At 50.6% G+C, this 11,257-nt stretch overlaps 1 protein-coding gene across 2 annotated transcripts in view; it reads left to right on the plus strand.

Annotated features, from left to right (window-relative positions):
• Positions 1 to 11,257, plus strand: part of RAB3A (RAB3A, member RAS oncogene family) — a 162,787-nt gene that overhangs the window by 111,828 nt on the left and 39,702 nt on the right. The window lies entirely within an intron of this gene.

Here is an 11,257-nt window from a genome sequence, read left to right on the forward strand (position 1 = left end):
AGTTGACATTTTAGCTGAAGTATGAATAAGAACAAGCAGTTAGCCATTTCAACAGCGGGGGGAAGGGTGTTCCTGGCAGATGGCGCAGCACGTGCAAAGGCCCCGAGGCAGGTTTAAGAAACAGCAAAGAAGCCAGGCACAGTGGCTTACACATGGAATCCCAGCACTTTGGGAGGCTGAGGTGGGTGGATCACCTGAGGACAGCAGTTAGAGACCAGCCTCGCCAACATGGAGAAACGCTCTCTCTACCAAAAATACAAAAAGTAAGCTGGGTGTTGTGACAGGCACCTGTAATCCTAGCTACTTGGGAGGCTGAAGCAGGAGAATTGGTTGAACCCAGGAGGTGGAGGTTGCAGTGAGCCAAGATTGTGCCCCTGCACTCCAGCCTGGGCAACAAAGCTAGACTCTGTCTCAAACAAACAAACAAAACACCAACAACAAGCTGGGCGCGGTGGCTTATGCCTGTAATCCCAACACTTTGGGAGGCCGAGGCAGGTGGATCATGAGGTCAAGAGATCGAGACCATCCTGGCCAACATGGTGAAACCGTGTCTCTACTACAAATACAAAAAATTAGCAGTGCATGGTGGCGCATGCCTGCAGTCCGAGGTCCTCGGGAGGCTGAGGCAGGAAGGTCACCTGAACTTGGGAGGCAGAGGTTGCATTGAACCAATATCGCGCCACTGCACTCCAGCCTAGGCAACAGAGCGAGACTCCATCTCAACAGAAAAAGAAAAAGAAAAAAAAAGGCTGGTCACTCTGGCTCATGCCTGTAATCCCAGCAGTGTGGGAGGCTGGGCAGGTGGATCACCTGAGGTCGTGAGTTTGAGACCAGCCCGACCAACATGGAGAAACCCCATCTCTACTAACAATACAAAATTACCTGGGTGTGGTAGTGCATGACTGTAATCCCAGCTATTCGGGAGGCTGAGGCAGGAGGATCGCTTGAATCCGGGAGGTGGAGGTTATGGTGAGCCAAGATTGCATCATTGTACTCCAGGCTGGGTGACAAGAGCGAAACTCTGTCTCAAAAAACAAAACAAAACAAACAAACAAAAAACCAAAATAACAACGACAAAAAACAACAAAAGGGAGCTCTCAGCTGGGGGTGGTGGCGCCTGCCTGTAATCTCAGAACTTTGGGAGGCTGAGGTGGGAGGATTGCTTGAGCCCAGGGGGCCCAGGCTGCAGTGAGCTGTGACTGCGCCACTGCACTCCAGCCTGGGTGACAGAGTGAGACTTTGTCTCAAAAATAAAAAATGAGGCCTGGCGCAGTGGCTCAAGCCTGTAATCCCAGCACTTTGGGAGGCCGAGACAGGCGGATCACGAGGTAAGGAGATCGAGACCATCCTGGCTAACACGGTGAAACCCCGTCTCTACTAAAAAATACAAAAAAACTAGCTGGGCGAGGTGGTGGGCGCCTGTAGTCCTGGCTACTCGAGAGGCTGAGGCAGGAGAATGGCGTAAACCCGGGAGACGGAGCTTGCAGTGAGCTGAGATCCGGCCACTGCACTCCAGCCTGGGCGACAGAGCGAGACTCTGTCTCAAAAAAAAAATAAATAAATAAATAAATAAATAATAAAAATAAAAATAAAAAATAAAAAAATAAAAAATGAAAAATCAGGAGTGGCAGGTTGATGTGTGCTGCAGCCGAGACCAGAGGACAACCCCCTATTCCCCATCCCTGGTTCCTGGGAGACCCATCCTTACCCCCACCCCACTCCAGATGGGGGAGGGATAGCCAGCTGGGTCCCAGGAATCAGGGCTCTCGGGAGCAGCCCCACATCTCACCAACAGCCAGATGCTGGCAACTGCCCCCAGACCTGTTAGGTCTGTTTCACCTTCAAATGAGCCAGGTCCCCCATAATTCCAGATCCAAACATTCAGCTGCCTCCACTGGCTCCCTCTGGGACTCGTGATGCTCCAGCGAAATCGGAACCCACCCACAGCCTGGTGCTTTCCCCTCAATTTTCCCCATGCAAGTAATGGCAGCCCCATTCCCCAGGTAACTGTGTGACTCCTGGCTTTCTGAAAAACAAATAATCATGCTTAATAATCACCAGTCACGGCTGGGTGTGGTGGCTCACGCCTGTAATCCTAGCACTTTGGGAGGCCTAGGTGGGTGGATCACCTGATGTCAGGAGTTTGAGACCAGCCTGGCTAACATGGCAAAATCCCATCTCTACTAAAAATACAAAAATTAATTGGGCATGGTGGTGGGCGCCTGTAATCCCAGCTACTTGGGAGACTGAGGCAGGAGAATTGCTTGCAAATGAGAGGCAGAGGTTGCAGTGAGATTGCGCCATTACTCTCCAGCCTGGACGACAACAGCGAAACTCTGTCTCAAAAAAAAAGAAAAAAAAAAAATCACCAGACACCCTTGAATCTTCTGTTTCTCACACCCTGTGACTATGACCTGTCCTTCAGCCCCCAAAACATATCTCAGATCCACTCACAGGCCCCGCTCTGGTCCATATCTCACCTGGACACTGTTCTAGCCTCTGCCCCAGGGACAGGCCCTGCTCCCCAAGTCGGCCACAGGAGGTTTCCTATAATCCCCAAGTAAATCACATTCCTCAAAGCCTCAACATTCTCCCAGAATCAAATCCCAAGTCCTCACCCAGCCCCTGAAGCAACGAACTTCCCTCCACTCTGGCCCTTGGCTCGCAGCTGCCATTCTTTTTTTTTTTTTTGGAGATGAAGTCTTGCTCTGTGGCCCAGGCTGGAGTGCAGCGGTGCAATCTTGGCTCACTGTAACCTCTACTTCCCTGATTCAAGCAATTCCCCTGCATCAGCCTCCCGAGTAGCTGGGATTACAGCCCCATGCCACCACACCTGGCTACTTTGTATTTTTAGTAGAGACAGGGTTTCACCATGCTAGCCAGGTTGGTCTCGAACTCCTGACCTGAGGCAATCCACCCGCCTCAGCCTCCCAAAATGCTGGGATTACAGATGTGAGCCACTGGGCCTGGCTTTTTTTTTTTTTTTTTTTTTTTTGAGATGGAGTCTCCCTTTGTCGCCCAGGCTGGAGTGCAATGGTGCAGTCTCGGCTCACTGTAGCCTCCGCCTCCCAGTCTTAAACAATTATCTTGCCTCAGCCTCCCGAGTAGCTGGGCTTACAGGCACGCAACACCATACCCAGGTAATTTTTGTATTTTTATAGAGACAGGGGTTTCATCATGTTGGCCAGGCTGGTCTCGAACTCCTGACCTCAGGCAATCTGCCCGCCTCAGCCTCCCAAAGTGCTGGGATTACAGGCGTGAGCCACTGCACCTGGCTTACCAACTCCTGTTCCTTAAACCTACCAACTTTTTGCCACTTCCGGGCCTTCGCAAGTGCTGTTCCTTCTGCCTGTTATTCTTTTCCCCTAACTTTCTCCTGGCTGGCTCATTCTCCTCTTTCAGGTCTTGCCTCAAAGTCACCTGCTCAGAAAATTCCCTAACTCATGCCAGCAACATTATCCACTCCCTCATTCCCAGGCCCTTGTCCAGTTTTCTTTTCTTTCTAACACGAGGTGAATATTTTTTTACATTTGTTCAATGAATACATGAACAAATAGAAATGTGTGCAGGGAGTTCTCCCATCTGGAACCTTGTTTTCCCAGCAGGAAAATGGGCAGACAAGCTCGGCTTCCATGGCTCAAGCCTGGAATCCCAGCACGTTGGGAGGCTGAGGCTTGTGGATCACTTGAGCCCAGGGTTTCAAGACCAGCCTGGGCAGCATAGTGAGATCCTGTCTCTACAAATAATACAAAAATTACCTGGGAGTAGGCCGGGCGCGGTGGCTCAAGCCTGTAATCCCAGCACTTTGGGAGGACGAGGCGGGCGGATCACAAGGTCAGGAGATCGAGACCACAGTGAAACCCCGTCTCTACTAAAAATACAAAAAATTAGCCGGGCGCGGTGGCGGGCGCCTGTAGTCCCAGCTACTCAGGAGGCTGAGGCAGGAGAATGGCGGGAACCCGGGAGGCGGAGCTTGCAGTGAGCCGAGATCGCGCCACTGCACTCCAGCCTGGGCAACAGCGTGAGACTCCGTCTCAAAAAAAAAAAAAAAAAAAAAAAAAAAAAAAAAATTACCTGGGAGTTGTGGTGTGTGCCTGTAGTCTCAGTTACTTGGGAGGCTGAGGTTGGAGGATCCTTGAGCTTGGGAGGTCGAAGCTGCAGTGAGTTAAGACTGCACCACTGCATACTCCAGCCTGGGTGACAGAGAAAGACCCTGTCTTGGCTGGGCGCGGTGGCTCATGCCTGTAATCCCAGCACTTTGGGAGGCCGAGGCAGGCGGATCATGAGGTTAGGAGATCGAGACCATCGTGGCTAACACGGTGAAACCATGTCTCTACTAAAAATACAAAAAAATTAGCTGGGTGTGGTGGCGGGTGCCTGTAGTCCCAGCTACTCGGGAGGCTGAGGCAGGAGAATGGTGTGAACCCGGGAGGCGGAGCTTACAGTGAGCTGAGATTGCGCCACTGCCCTCCAGCCTGGGAGACACAGAGACTCCATCGAAAGAAAGAAAGAAAGAAAGAAAGAAAGAAAGAAAGAAAGAAAGAAAGAAAGAAAGAAAGAAAGAAAGAAAGAAAGAAAGAAAGAAAGAAAGAAAGAAAGAAAGAAAGAAAGAAAGAAAGAAAGAAAGAAAGAGAGAGAGGAAGGAAGGAACGGGAAGGAAGGAAGGAAGGAAGGAAGGAAGGAAGGAAGGAAGGAAGGAGGAGAGAGAAAGGAAAATGAGCAGCTGACATCTCAGGGGCCTCCCATCTGGGAGGTGCTCACTGTTCCCTCACACTCCACCGTCTTCCTTCCCGACACACCCTCCCAGCTACCAGAGCACTTACATTTCTGCCTTCAAATTCAGGTGCCCCTGGGAGAGGGTGGGGACGAATTGTGCTCAGATGTGGGGACCAGTCCTAGAAGGATGAGGTCTGAGCGGGACTCAAGCCCCCAGCTGTATGACTCCCAGCAAGCAGGTCATTTTCTCTCCAAGCTTTGATGTCTTCCTCCGCAACACAAGAGTCAGAGGATCCCCTACTCATAGGCAAGGAAATGAGTTATGCTGCATCCCCTACACACACAGAAGTTCAAGTTCAACTCACATCCATTCTCCTCACCCTCTTCCTCCCACCCCGCTTTGCCCTGGCTCTGGTCCTGATTAGTGGCATGGTCTTGGACCTCAGTTTCCCCATTTTTTTTGAGACCTAGTCTTGCTCCGTCACCAGGCTGGAGTGCAGTGGCATGATCTGGGCTCACTGCAACCTCTACCTCCCGGTTTCAAGCAATTCTCCTGTCTCAGCCTCCCGAATAGCTGGGACTACAGGTGCGCACCACCAGCCCAGCTAATTTTTGTATTTTCAGTAGAGATGGGGTTTCAGCATGTTGGCTGGTCTCGATCTCTTGACCTCGTGATCCACCCACTTCAGCCTCCCAAAGTGCTGAAGTTCTGGGATTATAGGCGTGAACCACCATGCCCAGCCCCATTTTTTTTTTTTTTTTTTTGACAGAGTTTCCCTCTGTAACCCAGGCTGAAGAGCGGTGGCGCAATCATAGCTCACTGCAGTCTCAACCTCCTGGGCTCAAGCGATCCTCCTGCTTCAGCCTCCTTGAGAGCTGGAACTACAGGCACATGTACCACTACACCTGGCTAATTTTTTTTTTTTTGAGACGGAGTCTTGCTCTGTCGCCCAGGCTGGAGTGCAGTGGCCGGATCTCAGCTCACTGCAAGCTCTGCCTCCCGGGTTCAAGCCATTCTCCTGCCTCAGCTTCCCGAGTAGCTGGGACTACAGGCGCCCGCCACCTCGCCCGGCTAGTTTTTTGTATTTTTTAGTAGAGACGGGGTTTCACCGTGTTAGGCAGGATGGTCTCGATCTCCTGACCTCGTGATCCACCCGCCTCGGCCTCCCAAAGTGCTGGGATTACAGGCTTGAGCCACCGCACCAGCTACACCTGGCTAATTTTAAAAATGTTTTGTAGGGACAGGGTGCCCAGGCTGGTTTTTGAACTCACTTTTGGCCTCAGCCTCACAAAGTGCTGGGACTACAGGCATTAGCCACCACGTCTGGCAGTTTCCCAGCTTTTTGATTTTTATTTTTACTTTTTTATTTTTTGAGATGGGGACTACGTGCCTGTGGTCCCAGCTACTCGGGAGGCTGAGGCAGGAGAATCACTTGAACCCAGTAGGCAGAGGTTGCAGTGAGTGGAGACCACACCATTGCACTCCAGCCTGAGTGCTGTTGCCCAGATCTGGTGCCCAGATCGTTCCACTGCAACCTCCACCTCCTGGGTTCAAACAATTCTTCCTCAGCCTCCCAAGTAGCTGGGATTACAGGTGCAAAGCACCATGCTTGGCTAATTTTTGTATTTTTAGTAGAGACAGGGTTTTGCCATGTTGGTCAGGCTGGTCTTGAACTCCTGACCTTAAGCGATCTGCCTGCCTCAGCCTCCCAAAGTGCTGGGATTACAGGCGTGAGCCACCGCACCTGGCCAGTTTCCCAGTTTTAATGCTCAGTCTGGTGGTGGAGATAGGCTCATTGGTGAGGCTCAGGAGTACAGCAGGGGAAGGCTGGGCCATCTCTTTGAACCCCAACTCTCCCCATCTCCACATTTGTCTTCTCTGATTCCCTTACCCCAAAGCTGTGAGTTCCAGTTTCGTGGCCCATTCTGGGGTCAGCACTGCGGACAGCACACAGCCTGTGTCTGGCGCACGTGGGTCCCATTGTTCTATCATCAACACCTCTGAGGTATCATACCCCTTTCATCTCCATTTCCCAGATGCTCAAACTGAGGCCCCCTTGCCCTAGACCACGTGGCCTGGATTGAACCCAGATCTGTTGCGCTGAAGAGCTCACTCCCAAAGCATCTGTTCAGCCTGATTCTGCCTGTTCTTAAAATGTATCCAGCATTTATCCAGAGCCTGCTGGGAAACAGCATCTCATTTAATTTCTCATTCAGTCCTTCCTTCAAGGAACTCGGCACTGAAGCTCAGAATTGCATTTAGTTATGAACTGCAACCCTGGGCTCTAGTTTCTTAACCTCTGAGCCTTCATTTCCTCTTTCGTTAAATGGAAATAATGGTGCTAAATGGCTTCATTATGCCTTCATGAGCCCATCCACCTACTATTGGAACCGCATTTATATAGAGTGATTGTGCAGAAAATGTTAGCCATTAGTACTATTGTTATTATTCATTTGCTTATTTACTGCATGTTTTACTGTTTTACTTTTTTTTTTTTTTTGAGACAGAGTCTTGCTCTGTCACCCAGGCTGGAGTGAATGGTGTGGTCTCCGCTCACTGCAACCTCCACCTCCCGGGTTCAAGTGATTCTCCTGCCTCAGCCTCTTGAGTAGCTGGGACTACAGGTACGTGCCACTACACCCAGCTAACTTTCATATTTTTAGTAGAGACAGGGTTTCACTATGTTGGCCAGGCTGGTCTCGAACTCCTGACCTCGTGATCCACCTGGCTTGGCTTCCCAAAGCGTTGGGATTACAGGCATGAGCCACCGTGCCCAGCCTTACTTTTATATTTTAATAAATAAGATATTGGGATCTCAAATGTAAGAAAAAAATTAATGTATGATAGAATATCATTATGGTGCATAGCATTATAATAAATAGCATTATATAGCATATGTTATAAAAATAAACATACTCTTTTATTTATTTTTATTTTTAGAGACAGGGTCTCAGCTGGGCACAGTGGCTCATGCCTGTAATCCCCACACTTTGGGAGGCTAAGGTGGGCAGATCACTTGAGGTCAGGAGTTCGAGACCAGCCTGGCCAACACGGTGAAAACCCCTCTCTAATAAAAATACAAAAAAATTAGCCAGGCCTGGTGGCAGGCACCTGTAATCCCAGCTACTCAGGAGGCTGAGGCAGGAGAATCACTTGAACCCGGGAGGCGGAGGTTGCAGTAAGGCAAGATTGTTTCAGTGCACTCCAGTGTGGTTGACAGAGTGAGACTCCATCTCAAAGAAAAAGAGAGAGAGAGAGAGAGAGAGAGAGAGATGCAGGGTCTCACTCTGCCACCCAAACTAAAGTACAGTGGCATGATCTTGTCTCACTACAGCCTTGACCTTCTGGGCTGAAGCAGTCCTCCCACCTCAGCCTCCTGAGTAGCTGAGGTTACAGGCATACACCACAATGCCTGGCTAATCTTGTTTATTTTTTGTAGAGATAGGGTCTCACTATGTTACTCAAGCTTGTCAAGGACTCCTGGAGTCAAACGACCCTTTCAAAGTATTGGGATTACTGGCGTGAGCCACCGTGCCCTACTGAGCATGCTATTATTAGTTAATAAATAAATATTTCTGCAATGTCCACTGTGGACCAGGCCCTTTTTTTTTTTTTTTTTTTTTTTTTTTTTTGAGACGGAGTCTCACTCTGTCACCCAGGCTGGAGTGCAGGGGCCCGATCTTGGCTCACTACAATCTCCACCTCCCGGATTCATGCCATTCTCCTGCCTCAGCCTCTCGAGTTGCTGGGACCACAGGCGCCCGCCACCACGCCCGGCTAATGTTTTTGTATTTTTAGTAGAGATGGCGTTTCACCGTGTTAACCAGGATGGTCTCAATCTCCTGACCTCGTGATCTACCTGCCTCGGCCTCCCAAAGTGCTGAGATTACAGGCGTGAGCCACCGCGCCCAGCTGGACCAGGCACTATTTATTTATATCTTTTATTTTTATTTTTATTTATTTATTTAGTGTTTTGAGATGAAGTTTCGCTCTTGTTGCCCAGACTGGAGTGCAATGGCATGATCTCGACTCACCGCAACCTCTGCCTCTGAGGTTCAAGCTATTCTCCTGCCTCAGCCTCCCTAGTAGCTGGGATTATAGGCATGTGCCACCACGCCTAGCCAATTTTGTATTTTTAGTAAAGACAGTATTTCTCCATGTTGGTCAGGCTGGTCTAGAACTCCCGACCTCAGGTGATCCACTCGCCTCGGCCTCCCAAAGTGCTGGGATTACATGTGTGAGCCACCACGCCTGGCCTATTTTTTTATATTTGAGATGGAATTTCGCTCTTGTTGCCCAGGCTGGAGTGCAATGGCACAGTCTCTGCTCCGCCTCCCAGGTTCAAACGATTCTTCTGCTTCAGCCTCTTGAGTAGCTGGAATTACAGGCATGCACCACCACGCCCAGCTAACGTATTTTTCGTAGAGGTGGGGTTTCTCCATGTTGGTCAAGCTGGTCTCAAACTCCCGAACTCAGGTGATCCACCTGCCTTGGTCTCCCAAAGTGCTGGGATTACAGGCATGAGCCACAGCACCTGGCCTGGACTAGGCACTATTTATATACCCCCACGTTTGAGATCCCTACTTCACGGATGAGGAAACTGAGACTCAGAGACGTAAGTTCCCTCAGGAGAGTGGGATTGAGACACAGCTCTCTAGGCCAGTTCAGGTGTCTGGGTGAGGGCATTTCAGGGTCCTAGAGAGGTCCCGTGACCAAGAACTTGCTCACGTCTTTCTGGTTTCTTCCAGTGGATCTGGGAGTTGGTGGATTCTGGCTTGGCCCCTTTGAGCCTCCGTTGGTGGTGGTATCATCCGGAGAGGCTTCTCGGGGACCCCATTGCTGCCATCGCTGCCGAGTCGCCTTGTGCCACCTGGAGAAGTCGAGCCCGGTACCCATGTGGTGTTCACCACCGAGGCTCAAGGGACAGAGAAAAGACAGAGTGGTCCCAGGTAGGTGAGAAGGCTGATGGGGATTAAAGGGGCCGGCCCCAGGAGAGGAAGAGCAGTTCGTCCATCTGAACCCTTCTTGACCTCATCCAGAAAGCATTTATTAAGTTAGCACCCACTGTGTGCCAGGCCCTGTACTGGGCACACAGTAGGCACACAGCCATGCACAAGGAGGTGCCCATAGGCTGATGGTGGAGACAGATCATACCAGAGACAGGACAAAGTCATCATGCCGTGATGGAGAAGACCAGAGGAGCCCAGAGGAGGCTCCTGACCCCGCATGGAGGGGGCTCAGGGAGGACTACCTGGAGGAAGAGGCATTTAAACTTAGCCTGAGGGCCTGGGTGTGGTGGCTGATGCCTGTAATCCCAGCACTTTGGGAGGCCGAGGCCGGTCCATCACTTGAGATCAGGAGTTCGAGACCAGCCTGGCCAACATGGTGAAACCCTGTCTCTACTAAAAATACAAAAATTAGTTGTGGTGCACACCTGTAGTCCCAGCTACTCAGGAGCAGAATTGTTTGAACCCGGGAGGTGGAGGTTGCAGTGAGCCAAGATTGCACCACTGCACTCCAGCCTGGGTGACAGAGCAAGACACCATCTTAAAAAAATAAAAACAGACTGGGCGTGGTGACTCACACCTGTAATCCCAGCACTTTGGGAGGCCGAGGCGAGTGGATCATGAAGTCAGGAGATCGAGACCATCCTCGCTAACACGGTGAAACCCCGTTTCTACTAAAAATACAAAAAAATTAGCCAGGTATGATGGCGGGTGCCTGTAGTCCCAGCTACTCGGGATACTGAGACAGGAGAATGGCATGAACCAGGGAGGCGGAGCTTGCAATGAGCTGAGATCGCACCACTGCACTCCAGCCTGAGCAGCCGAGCAAGACTGTCTCAAAACAAACAAAACAAAACAAAACAAACAAACAAACAAACAAAAAACAGTAAAACAAATCCTTAGCCTGAGGGATGAAGAGAAGTCAACCAGTGGGAGTGCAGGGAAGGGCATTCCAAGCAGAAGTAAAGCCTCAGACTCAAGAGGATCAGGAGTGTGAGGAGCTGAAAACAGATCAGTGTGGCTGGAGGGTGGGAGGGGAGCCCCGGGAAGTGGGCAGGAGCTGAAACCACACACAAGACCTCATGGGGTACCCTGGAGAGTAAGAGGTGTGTTTTCCAGAGAGACAGTTGGTCAATATTGGCATTTTAAAAATTCCCTGTGGTTGCTGTTGGGGAACATTGACTGTCAGGGATAGGAGCGGAAGGAGACCAAGGAGACTAGGAAGGAGCCTTGGGCAGGAGATACTGGTGCTTGGACCAGGGTGGGAGCCATGGGCTGGAGAGAAGTGAGGAGATTTGGATGACATTTACAAAGTAGACACACCACCAGGGCTGGGTGCGGTGGCTCACGCCTGTAATCCCAGCACTTTTGGAGGCCGAGGCGGGTGGATTTCCTGAGGTCAGGAGCTCGAGACCAGCCTGGACAACATGGTGAAACTGTGTCTCTACTAAAAATACAAAAATTAGCTGGGTGTGGCCACGGGTGCTTGTAATCCCAGCTGCTTGGGAGACTGAGGCAGGATAATCACTTGAAC

The sequence above is a fragment of the Macaca thibetana genome, chromosome 19 (genome assembly GCF_024542745.1).
Source record: "Macaca thibetana thibetana isolate TM-01 chromosome 19, ASM2454274v1, whole genome shotgun sequence".
Lineage (NCBI taxonomy): Eukaryota > Metazoa > Chordata > Mammalia > Primates > Cercopithecidae > Macaca > Macaca thibetana.